The sequence below is a fragment of the Vicia villosa genome, linkage group LG4, assembly GCF_029867415.1.
Source record: "Vicia villosa cultivar HV-30 ecotype Madison, WI linkage group LG4, Vvil1.0, whole genome shotgun sequence".
Lineage (NCBI taxonomy): Eukaryota > Viridiplantae > Streptophyta > Magnoliopsida > Fabales > Fabaceae > Vicia > Vicia villosa.
In genome coordinates this window covers 54,667,240-54,680,646 of record NC_081183.1, presented here as the reverse complement: position 1 = coordinate 54,680,646, position 13,407 = coordinate 54,667,240, and the positions used below count along the sequence as shown (strand labels likewise).

The following is a 13,407-nucleotide window of genomic DNA, read 5'->3' as shown; positions in this document are numbered from 1 at the left end:
TGTTCTGAAAATGTTGATCAATTAGATATTCTGATTCTGTTACTACTAACGTTTCATATGTCTAAGTTGATTCAGAATTTCTTTTAAAGCAAAACAGCTGTCACCTGCTAATTCCAGAAGATGAACATGTGTTCACTCTGAAGGGACAAGCATGCGTGCAATTGATGAGACGCCGCCCTAGGTAACTGTGCAAATCATTTCAAATATCACGTTTTACCCTAACGTCACTCAACATTAAATGCTAACTGATTCAAACTCTGTAATCTCCTTCATTCAGAATCATATTGCATAGCATTTCAAATCCGTGCCTATATAAACGCATCTCTATATCATTTCATCTCTTTCCATTCATACTCATTATTCATTATCTGTGTTTGTTCGTCTTTCTCTCTCTCTTTTCATAAACCCTAGTTACTAAACCCATTAATCTCAGTGTGAATCAATGGCTTCTTCATCAAATGTTCAACGCAAGGTCTCATCTTCAAACCAAGTTCAACAAAAGAAATCAGTTAACACTCCTTTGAAGACCTGTTTGATTCCTTATGATGAACTGGAGGTTCTCTGTGAAACTATGGTGGATTTTGAAAATCTTATGGCTCATGATTTCAAAATCAAAACTGGAATTCTAGTTCAAGGATGGACAAACTTCTTTGAAAGATTGATTGGACGAATTTATCCTATTTTGGTTAAGGAATTATGGACACATGCCACTGTTACTTCAACTGCTATCATCTCCTTCGTGTTAGGGCATGAAGTTGTTGTGACTGAGAAGCTGATAAGGAAAATGTACAGTCTTGATGGTATAGGTGGAATTACTGGAGCTCTCCCAGGCAGAACTAATTGGGACTAAATTGACCCTGAGTTGTTTACTTTTGGTGTTGCCTCTCCCTACACTACAGACTTGAAGCCTTCCTACAGAGATGGGCAAAGATAATTCTTAGATCCTTCTATCACAGAAGACCAACAAACTCTGCTACCTATGTTAATCAAGATCAGAAGTATGTTTTGTTCTGCATTGAAAAAGGCATGAGAGTAAATCTACCACACATTCTGTTTCAACTTCTGAAGACAAATGTTGAAGAATCAAGAGAAGAAGAACGTCTGAAGAATCCCAAGCTCAAGAAGAATACTATTCCTTTTGGAAGAATGATATCATATATTCTGACTGAAAGTGGTTTGATAGATACTCTGAGAGCAGCTGGCTCTTCTCATAACTTGACTGTTATTCGTGGGAGCATTCTAAATGCTCAGTCTCTGAAAAGGATGCACTTGATTGAAAAGGTGACCACTCCTCCAAAAGTGTTTCCAGATATTCTGACCAGAAGAACTCCTATTGTTGGGTTCTCTCATTTGTTCAAAGAGGAGCTAGATAAATCTGTCAAGCGTTATCTGAAATCTTGTGTTAAAGCACAAACTTCTGTTGATCCTGCTTGGATTCGTGGAAGAAATCTTCCATCCTTGGATGAGTTAAGAAAGAAGGATAAGAAGAAGAAAGAAAAGAAGCTGAAGAGAAAGGTCACAGAAGAAGGACCTGATGCTAAGAAAGCAAAGAAGCAGAAGAAACCTTCAGGTATTGTAATCTCTGACTCTGTACCTACTACTAATTTTGAACGTGTATCAACAGAGACTCTCAAAGTACCTAGTACTTCTGAACAGTTTCAGAAGTTCATAGAAGATGCTTTCAAAGCAGACTCTTCTAGCTCTCAATCTACTTCTGCCCTTCCCCTCAGAAAAAGCCATCTCCTTCTGAAATTCCATCTTCTTCCACACCTTCTAAAAGACTTCATTCTCTACCAGCTCTTGACCCCCAACCTTTAAACGTTGTTTTTTCTCAAATTCCTTCTAAAAATATATTCTCTACCACATCCATTCCTTCTGCAATCTCACCTTTAATTGATCATTCAACCACCTCCACCGCAGATTCTTCATCCTCGTTATCCTCCTCTCTTACCTCTGCTTTGTTCTCAAGAGAATCTGAACCCTACTTCATTCTGAACCCAGACTCTTCAACCACCAAATTCCAAACCAAACCTTCTGAACTCTCTGTTGGTGTTCGTTTTGAATTTTTAAAGCTTAAGGTACAGGGAGGTTTAGATGCACTGAAGGTAGCACATAATGCTAACATGGATTATGTTGCTTCTGGGAATCTCTAGAGAGCTTTCAGAAGAGAGATTCATTCTGACCTTCTGAAGCTTCAAGAAGCTTGTAGGGCTGATGCTCCTGGTCCTTCTGGATTTCTTATGGAATTTGAAGAAATCTACTTCTATCCCATCACCAGCTGAAAATCTCTTGAAGAGAAGGAATCCGTTGATGAGCTTGAAGAAGTGCATCCTCTAGCTATGGTTGTGTGGAAGCCTCAATACAATGTTCTGACTGGCGACTTTCAGTCTATATTCAACTGGCTTAGGGAGAATCCCTCTGTTAAAGCACCAAATATGGTATATCCAGAAGTTGAATACCCATCAGAACCGGTTGCTCCAACACCTCCAGAGAATCTGGCTGATATTCTTTTGGCTCTTGAAAATCCAGATGCTGAGATCCCTGCTCATGTGTATTCTGAAGATGCTTTTGTGTCAGAAGCTGATGCTGAGAATCATGATGTTGAGAATCATTCTGCTGAGAAAACTCCTGCTAAGGAAAATCAAGATGATGTTCTCATGGTTGAAGCAAATGCTGAGAATCCTCATGTCATGGATAATAGCTTTGATGCTTCTTCTACTGGACCTTCTGCCTCGGTTTTGATAAACACTATGAAGGCTCTTCAACAGAATCAAGCTAATTTGGCTACCCGTCTGGACAAGCACGAGGATACTCATGATGGTCGTAGTTTGTCTTTGGTCTTAGTTTGTTTTCTTTGTTTCTATGCATATGCTTGACTTGCATTTGTTCCTATCATTTTTTGTATCTTCTGATTAATCAATGAAATGTTATCTTCTTCACTCTGTGTGTCTTTTATCATCTGAATCTTTTATGATTTTTTTGATGTATGACAAAAAGGGGGAGAAACATTGATAATTGAATTGATTTATTATATCAGTTGCTGGGATTAAGTCTCAACATTTCTTAACATTATTTGCAAGTTCTATGTCTTTGAGATTTTTTTGCAGGATTGAAGATATTCTGAAAAGGCTCAACATGAGAAGCAAATACATGAGGAAAAGCAGTTCTATAAAGAAGCATGCTCTTGGAGATTAGAAGCTAGATTAGTGCTGTGAAGCCTCAAGATCAGAAGCAAGAAGAATGATATAATACATTTTTTTACTCTAATACATTCATGCTCTGATACATTTTGTTTAGTATGCTCTGATACATTCCAGGATGTAAAAATGCTCTGATACATTCAAAAATGTTCTGATACAATCAAGCATGCTATGATTCAATTGACTACAAAGGAGAAATTCAAAGCTCTGAAGTTGTCCTATGGAAGCAAGAAGTAGAAGCTCTGAATATTCTGAAGTTCTATGCAAAGTGAAAGTCTCGACTGAAATGAAAAATACTCAGGGAAGTCTTTTATTTATAAATACTTCTAGTATTTATTTCAGGGGGAGATTTTTAATATCAGGGGGAGACACATTCACACACTCTGATTATATGCTTATGCTATATCTGTGTAATTGTCTTTTGTCATCTGATATTCTGGTTACAAATTCATATCAATTATATATATTTTTGTCATCATCAAAAAGGGGGAGATTATTAGAACAAGATTTGTTCTGATCAATATTCTATGTTTTGATGATAAAATTATATATGAATTTTGTATAAGACAATGTGGTACTCTAATCCTTTTCATTTTCCATTTCAGGAAATATATAAAGAGTATGCACAATTCAGCGCTGAGAAGCACTGACTCGGAAGGTTCTGGATGGCTACATCAGAACATGCTCTGGCAAGACATCAGAAGATGGTCAAGCAGAATCAGAACATGGACTATGGAGCATCAGAAAAACATGAAGTCGGAAGCAGAAGCACTGAAGTTCTGAATGGTATCACGCTCAAGCTCTTCAAAGTCAGAAGACAAGAAGATGCTCTACACCAAGCTGATTGACTCTGATATTCAAACGTTGTATCTACAAATCTGAGCTCAGAAGCAAGTACAGGATGACAGGCTATTAAGTCTAATCTCTAACTGACAAAAGGAACGTTAGAAACTACAAAAGGCAAAGTCAGTAAAAGCAGAAAAAGCATGGCTCGAGGTAGTTGACAAAAGTGTGAAACATTAAATGCACAGATGTACTATTCACGCAAAGCATTAAATGCAACCCAACGGTCATCTTCTCTCAAACGCCTATATATAGAAGTTCTGATAAGAAGCAGCAGATAGAACTCTTGCGCAAAATACCAAAACGTTGTCAAAATCAAAGCTCACGATCTTCATCTTCAACCTCACAAACTCTTGTAATATTTTTAGTGAGTGTTAAGCTTAGAACTTAAGAGAAATATCACTGTTGTGATTATAAATTTATAAGAAGCAATCCATACTCTTGTAAACATTATTTTATATTGATTGTAAAAGGTTCCTAGAGTGATCAGTCTGATCAGTAGACTCTAGAAGACTTAGAAGTTTTCTAAGTGGTGATTTCGTAGAGTGATCAAGTTGTGATCTGTATAATCTATAAGACTTAGAAGTTATCTAAGTGGAAAACCATTGTAATCAGTTGGATTAGTGGATTAAATCCTCAGTTGAGGTAAATCACTCTAAGGTGGTGGACAGGAGTAGTTTCGTTAACAACAAACCAGGATAAAAATAATTGTGTTCATTGTTTTTATCTTACAAGTTTTTAAAGTCACACTTATTCAAACCCCCCCTTTTAAGTGTTTTTCTATCCTTCACTTTACTTTTCAGTAGTGCATGAAACTATTTATATCTTGCCTGTGTTTTTCATGACATACCTGATGTCTCGACATCGTATAGGACATTTGAGTCTGCTGCACCAGAATTTCAATTGGTATTAGAGCAGGCATCATGTTCTGTCTCTGGATGAGTTCCTAGGAGGATAATCTTTGGTTTGGCAAGGAAGACTCGTACTGAAAATATTGTTTGAACTTAGAGAGTTCATATTGTAGTCGAGTGGTCCCTAGAAGTAGAGGATGGACTGTTCATGACTTGTGAAGGTTGATCTCATATGCTGTTGCAAGGGTTGGAACTTGGGAAATTTCTTACATGAAAGCATCTAAGGTGAGGCGTTTTTATTGAGACTGAAGACAATTGGTATCTCTTTTAAACGTGGTTGTCTTAGCATTAGAGTTTGATCTCCTCAGAAATTGTATCCTATGATAAGGTAGGTTCAAAAACTGGTTCAGTCAACTGAGTAAAGTGGCCAACGACACTTGAGTCCTGGTTCTCAAGTCCACTCATAAAGGCACTTTATTAGGATTGATGGTCACTTCTTCGAGGAACATGTCGCCTATGTTACGAATTGCTGAAGAAAGGTTAGAGCCATTTATTTTTATCTCTGACAGAGTTGGCTTGATCCTTGATCCGATTAAGGAAGTAATTCTGAGGTTGGCTGCGGTTGGTAAAGCAGGGTTGTATGTGTTGAAGCTGATCAAAGGATGCTTTTGAGGCAACAATAGCTTTAGCACCAAGTTCAGTAATATGTTCCAAAAGTAGAAACTAATGTCCTATCAAATGCTAGGATATTATGTCGACTAGAATGGAACTCCTTGGTGAATAAATGCTTTGGGTGCTAAACAAATGTGTATTTATCACATATGTTTGGAACCTACTCCTGTCTTGGAAGAGGAGGTATCTGGGCCATGTATCTAAGATATTGTTACTCAGAGAATATGCGTTAGATTGGTGAACAGATTGGATGTTGTTTAACCATGATGATACTCCTTGGTTCAGTTTATTTCAGATCCAGTATGAGCAACTGTTGAGCTCTAGTACCCAGTTGCGTGGTAACTTCTCAGTCAAAGTCCCTTGTACATTAAGGTCGAATGACAAGGACACCCTCACTGATGTCTGAGTTATCCTTCTAATCAATGGAACCAGATTTGTGGAATGATATTGATTGGTCATAAAACAAACATTATGTGAGAGGAGCTATAGGAGTGTATCATCTGTAAGTTGTGCTACTAGTGAGGGAGATGATTTGTTGTTCACCAATATGATCCATGGAGGCCGATGATGAAGGGAGCCCTAATTTGGAGTTGAAGGGTTCTGAAGGGATGTGAGACATAATTCCATAACATCATTGCCCTGAGAATTTATTAGAGGTTTTTTCACAGATGTTAGGTTTTCAACAGGATAGAGGTTGTCTACTCAAACTTGATATCTTTATCAATTATATGAGAGAATTGAACTCTTGTTATGTAGTGGAAGATACTTTCAAGGGATCATTTGCTGTATAGTTGTGTCAACCTAAGATAAGTGGTTGATGGGTGTCTGCAAAATTGGGGTGTCATATGAATCACCTAGGATGTACATTTAGAATTCTTATCTGGAGTAAGGAGGAGTGGTTGTTCCAGATACCTTGTAGATGGAATCTCCTCTATAGGTGCAGAAGGTTGGTTGTTCAAGCATCTCAAAGCCAGACAAGAAATTTGAACATTAGAAGACTCTTGAGATGTGCATGCTGCTTCATGTGTATGATTTGGGCTTGGCATTTGATCAACAACTGATGGTTGATCCTCCTGTATCCCTTGAAAGAGTTATGAATGGTCTACTATGGGAGATGACAGAGCCTTACTGGTGATCAAGTTCATATGATTGAGGTCGATGTCGGATTCAGTGTTGAAACATTATTTCTAGAGTTGTTTTTATCTCCTCAGCCAATAAAGATTGTCAAGCCATTGACCTAATACTGGAATGTTTTGGCTATATATCATGACTGGATGTCATGTAGAAGATTCGAAGAAGACCACAGGTGTGAAGAAGATGCATGTCAGGTTAAAGTCTTACATTATGTGTGAAGGTAATCCTATCTGATTAACTGATAAGTACTTTGACAAGAGATTGAGTATTTATTGGGATTCTGCATGAAAGTTGACTATAAATACTTTGACGCGAGCTGAGTATTTTTCTGATGGTTGAGTGCAAATCTAATTTCTGAACATGTCCTTCAGAAAATGGTGGAGAGTTTATTTCCCTCTATAATTTTTATATGACAGTCATCATTTAAGATATTTTTTCTTTTAATTCGTACATATTTTTTGACTGACCGACTAAATATTTACTTAAATTTAACAGATATTAGACATCACATGTTTCATAACTTCTGAACTACTATAATACGATCTCTTCATTCTAAAAAAAATAAATAAATAGAAACACACAATTCAGTATCTCTCTTCTCTTTAAGTGCATGCAAATAAAAGATTTGAATGTGACATATTTTTTTAATAAGACAAAGAACATTTTTGAATTATAAGTATTTAATAGTTATAAATTATTAAAAAATTAAAATTACAATTAGGGACATAAAAGTTTAAAATTGGGATTAGATATTCCTCACGTAAAAATGGAAGGATAAGATTTCAGTTTAAAATTGAGATTAAAATTTTCTCACGTAAAAATTAAATAATTTACTTACCAAATTCAATTTTATTTTATTTTTTACAATTTACTTTCACATTCAATTTTTCAAAAATTGTTCTTTTAAGTTTTTCAACCATTGTTATTTGTCCATGATTTGTCAGAGATTCCTTATACAACTTAACTGTGTTTAAATTTATTTTATATTAGATGATAAAATCATAAAATATTAATAGAATCTATAAATTTATAATACATAAGAATTTAAAAATTATAGCTTTTCCCGACGGGCCGAACCTATTTTTCTGACGGGCAGACAAAATATTTACTTAAATTAAACAGATATTATAGATCATATGTTTCATGACTTCTGAATTACTATAGCATATAACTTCTAAATTACTACACAAATTTACACACATAATATTATTCAATTCAATAAATTTAATCAAATTATTAAACCAATATATTTTTTGGTATATAATATGTTTTATTTTATAATATTTGTTAATATAAATTATAAAATTAAAATTATAAACAATTATAAAAATTATAGGCATGCCCGACGGGCCAAACCACCATATATTTTGTTTAATAGCAGTTACCATATATATATATATATATATATATATATATATATATATATATATATATATATATATATATATATATATATATATATATAAGGAGGGTTATATTTACTCCAGGAGTAAGTTATTATAACTTACTCCAAATCTAGACCATTGATTCTTTTCAATCTAGTGGTTAAAAATAATAAGTAATTAAATATGGAGAGAGAAAACTATTACTTATTATTTTTAACCATTAGATTGAGAAGAATCAATGGTCTAGATTTGGAGTAAATTATAATAACTTACTCCTGGAGTAAATATAACCCTCCTCATATATATATATATATATATATATATATATATATATATATATATATATATATATATATATATATATAGGGGACGACTCAAGTGAGAACACTTTGCTATTGTGAGAAATGAGAACAAATAATAAGAACCGTAGGATCTAATTAATAATCATAAACGGATCAGATTTGCTTTTAATTAAAAAAATCACGTGACCATTCTATTCATTGACTACCACTTTTCCTTTCTCTGTAATAAGGCACTAACAATATTAAACCCTTATTACCGCTGGCGCCAATTTGACAAATATTATTCATATTCCCTCTTAGCTCTGTCACTCTCCCCAGAAATAACGTAAGGTACGATTTAACGTGATTTTGTTTGTACTTTGCACGTGAGAAAAATTTCCAGAATAATTTATGTGGTTATGAGCATCACACCAATATAATGAATTTTAGTAATATTAGACTCATAAAATCAATAGGCAATTTTATCATAGTATTAATTTTAGGCATATCAAAACTATTATAGGATTGATTTGTGAATAATTGAAATTGACCTCTACATTTTTTTTATTATAAGTTTGAAAGATTAGAGTCCAGGTTTTTTTTATGATGGATTGATTTATTTATATATTTATATTTTAGATATAAATTTTGATACTACATTCTATTTTCAATCTTTATTATAGAATGAATTATAATTATGATAATGAATTTGGACCGGATGACAAAGAGGTTATTCTAATACCCCAGGTAAATGAGCATTTCAATTTATTAAAAAATATGAATTGTTTTATTAGAGATGAATGTATTCAAAGTTTTTTAACAATTTTTTTAAAGGTTAATGAATGGGTGCCAAATTGTGAAGAAGATTTAAAGCTTAAGATAGGACAATTATTTGATACATTAGAAGATGCAGAACAATTTTATAAAAAATATGCACACACGGTTGGATTTAGTGTGCGCTGCTCATCTGAAAGTAAAAACAAAGAAGGAATAAAGCGTTGGAAGTATTTTGTTTGTTCAAAAGAAGGTTATAGACCATTAAAAGAAGAAATCGAAAAAGAAAATGAGTCAACTGTTAAGACTAGAAAAAGGTGTCTTACAAGAGAAGGATGTAAAGCCAAAGTTGCTTTCAAATTATCAGAGCAAGGAAAATATGAGCTTTCCCGATTCCATGAAAGTCATACACATGAACTTGCTACACCTAGGAAGAGACAATTTCTTCGGTCATCCAGAAAAGTGAATCCTGTTCATAGGAGTATATTATATGCTTATAGTCGAGCAAATATTGGACCATCCAAAACTTATCACTTATTAAAAGAACAACTTGGAAGTTATGAAAATGTTGGGTGCACACAAAAAGATCTCCAAAATTGCTTGAGAGATTTAAAGACATTGACTAAAGATTCTGATGCATGTGTCTTTATTGATAATTTTAAGAGGAAGCAAGAAGCAAATCCTTCATTTTATTATGCATACAAGGTAGATGATGAAGGCCGACTAAAACATATCTTTTGGGCAGATGGTATTTGCAGAAAAAATTATTCTTTGTTTGGAGACGTGATTTCGTTTGATACTACATATGAAACAAATAAATATTCGATGATTTTTGCACCATTGACTGGATTGAATCACCATAGACAATGTGTTTCTTTTGGAGCTGCCTTTTTAGCAGATGAGAAAAGTGATTCATTCATTTGGTTGTTTGAAAAGTTTTTGGAAGCGATGGGATAACATGAACCGAATCTTATAATAACAGATCAAGATCCTGCCATGAAACTTGCAATAGAGAAGATTTTTTACTCTTCTTCACATAGATTTTGCATGTGGCACATTATGAAAAAAGTGTCTGAAAAGGTGGGTGTTTCTATGAATGCAAATGATGAGTTTAATAGTAGTTTCAAATCTTGTGTTTGGAGTTCGGAGACACCAAATGAATTTGAAACAAGATGGAATTCAATCATGATTAAATTTGAGTTGGAAAATAATGACTGGCTCTCACATATGTATGAAATTAGAAGCATGTGGATTCCAGCGTACTTTAAACATATTTTTTTGGGTGGAATATTGAGAACAACATCTATATATGAGAGTGAAAATTCTTTTTATTGCGCCTTTTTGAATTCTAAGATTGGTTTGGTTGAATTTTGGATGAGATTTGAGTCTGCAATAGAAACTCAGAGGAATAAAGAGATACTTGCTGATAATGATTCCTTACATTCACAGCCAATACTAAAGTTGGATCGTGGTTTAGAGAAGCATGGAAGAGATATCTATACACGTGAAAACTTTTACATATTTCAAACAAAGTTATGGATTGCATGTGTAGATTGTGGAATTGATAATAAAGAAGTGAAAGATGGGTGGAAATATTAGTCATAGTTGATAATAGTAGAGATAATCATAAATTACGTGAGGTGATTTATACTGCTTCTGATCATGATGCAAATTGTTCGTGCCAAATGTTTCAATCGCAAGGCATATTATGCAGACATATACTTTGTGTTCTAAAGGTAAAAGGTATAAATGAAATACCAAATAAATACATAGTTAATAGGTGGACCAAGGTGCCAACTAGTAAACATATTTTTGGTGTCAACGACAAGGTGTTGGAAGGGTGTTCTGAACCGAATAATGTGAGTAAACTTATATCTAATGCATGGGATTACTTTTTTACCTGTATGCACATGGCTGGACACAATAAGGAAAAATTACTTCTTGTAATAAATGGATCCGTTAGCATGAAAAAACAACTATTTGACTTTGAAGGCAGTTCTACTCAAACAAAAGCTAAAGAAGTTGAGTCCTTTATTGGAATCAATATTCCGAAAGAAGTGGAAATTCATCCCCCACAGATTTCAAAGACTAAAGGAAGTGGTAAACGTATTAAAGGAGGAAAAGAGAAGGCTATTGAACAACAACAAAAAAGAGCGAGACTTTGTAAAACATGTGGTCAATATACCTATCATGATAGTCGTAATTGTCCTAAAACACCATATACTTAATTTGGTAAGCATTTTTTCTTGTATTTATCCAATCACATATTTTAAAGATTTAATCTAATATTTTTTCTTTATATTTGGTTTATATGCAGAGATGGAAGCATTACTGGGTGGGGGTGTGTTAGATAACTTCTTCCAATTAACTTTAGTATTGAAGGCACGCAGATTTTTGCTTTTTTTATGATGTTAATTATGTGTAATTGTTTATTTTAGTCTGGTTTAAAACAACACTTATGTAACTAAGTGGAATATTGTGAACTTGTAGTTTTTTTTATCAGCATTTTTAATCTTTACAACTTAGTTATGACTTTTTCTTTTAATCTTTACAACTCTTAGTTATGACTTTTTTTCTCCCGTATTTCTAGTACTTGCATAATTTATTTAGTGGAATATTGTGAATTATAGTTTTCTTTATCAGCATTTTTAATCTTTACAACTCTTAGTTATGACTTTTTTTTCTCCTTTTACTTCTAGTCCTTGCATAATTTATTTAATCCCTCAAGATAATATCATAAATATAAAACTTTCATGAAATTCATCTCTATGCAACAAATTCATGAAATTCACAAGGAAATTTTAGATGCCAAATTCACCAATGAATTTCATTTTTATTCACCTAATAGATGTTAAGAACTAATTAGGATGTCAAATTCACTAAATGATCTCATTTATAATAACCTATAAGACACATAATTGTTGGTAAATTGTGTAAGAGCCATTGCCAATTATGCATGTAATTTCAATCCAAAACATTGAAAATCATTAGCTTATAGCAGTTTTATAGGAGACTACTAGAAAAGTGAAAAAGTTCTATGGTACTTGCAACGCCAATGATATTGAATTTGCCTTACACTTTCTTTCTAGATAGATGGATTTGCTTTTAGATGGATTAAAATTAATATATGGAAGCTATTACTTTACCTTTTCTTCTTAGTTCATCTATAAGCTATGTATAAACAAACTTATACATAGTTCTCCTTCGGAAAATAAACTACTGTCAAAATTCTTACTTTACAATATCTACAAATTAATGTCAAGAATGCATGTCATTAAAACTAGCACTATCTTCGATAAACTACTAATTAAAATTAGGTTTTGTAAGCAAAAAGTACCCAAATTATACATTTGAATATTAAGCAATCATTTACTTTTGGATCTTTTGGTTGCCAACAAAGTCAATGAGAATGTTAAACTGCAAATCAAAATTATGATTAATGGAGGAAAAATAATTGAAAGTATTAAAAGAGAATAAAATGGGTCTCAATGGCCACTTGACATTCTAATTGAGAGAAGATACAAGGCGAAGTCGACAGAGGAGGAAGACCAATGAACACTATGAGATTGTAGAAGAAGATCGTCCATGGCAGTACGTTGGATGGAGATTGTAGGTCTTCATGACTGGGGTAGTTTATAACTTGGAAGAAGAAAGGAGTGATGGAAAAGTGATTTTTTGAAAAACCCAGATTCCAATCTTATTACAGAGAAAGGAAAAGTGGTAGTCAATGAATAGAATGGTCACGTGATTTTTTTAATTAAAAGCAAATCTGATCCGTTTATAATTATTAATTAGATCCTACGGTTCTTATTATTTGTTCTCATTTCTCACAATAGCAAAGTGTTCTCACTTGAGTCGTCCCCTATATATATATATATATATATATATATATATATATATATATATATATATATATATATATATATATATATATATATATATATATATATATATATATATATATATATATATATATATATATATATATATATATATATATATATATATGTATATATATACATTTTTTAATCATAACTATATAATATTTATTTAATATTTATTGACTATACTCAACTCGTGCGAATGCACGGGTCCTTTACCAATATTTGAATAAAATAATTTACGACGACTAATTTTCCATAAAACTAAAAAAAAAATATTAATAATGTTCAATTATAAACACTAAACTAGCCATTTTTTCTTAATAGATTCATAAATATTTAATAGGAAAAACATCTAACACAAAGGATATTGAATATGCAATTAA

The 13,407-nt window shown here is 32.8% G+C and overlaps 1 pseudogene; it reads left to right on the top strand.

The window, feature by feature from the left end:
* The first annotated feature begins 1,026 nt into the window (after positions 1-1,026).
* Positions 1,027-11,368, top strand: LOC131597225 (protein FAR1-RELATED SEQUENCE 5-like; annotated as a pseudogene).
* Positions 11,369-13,407: the final 2,039 nt, after the last annotated feature.